Source organism: Setaria italica, chromosome V, assembly GCF_000263155.2.
Source record: "Setaria italica strain Yugu1 chromosome V, Setaria_italica_v2.0, whole genome shotgun sequence".
Lineage (NCBI taxonomy): Eukaryota > Viridiplantae > Streptophyta > Magnoliopsida > Poales > Poaceae > Setaria > Setaria italica.
The window spans coordinates 27426862-27427204 of NC_028454.1; positions in this window are offsets into that span (position 1 = coordinate 27426862).

Sequence of the window (343 nt, forward strand, 5' to 3'; positions counted from 1 at the left end):
GCGGCTCCGTTCCTCAACGACGCGCGGCCCCTGTAGAAGACCTACAAGAGTCAAGAGAAGAAAGTGAGGGAGACGGATCTGCGAGGGGTCGAAGAAGAAGAGGAACGAGAGGAGTGAGGAGGTTGTTTACCTGCACAGCCGGAGCCCGGAGCCGGAGAAGACGAACCGCAACGGTGGGGAACCAGGGAGTGAGGCGGATCTGCGAGGGTCGGGGGGAGGAGGCGAGGAACCGAGGGAGGCGGAGGGCCGGAGGGGCTAAGGGAGAAGCGGGGTTACGGGGAGGGAGGCAGATGGGTGACCGGCGAGCCGGCGGCGGGCGAGGACGCCGGATCTAAGAGGGGAC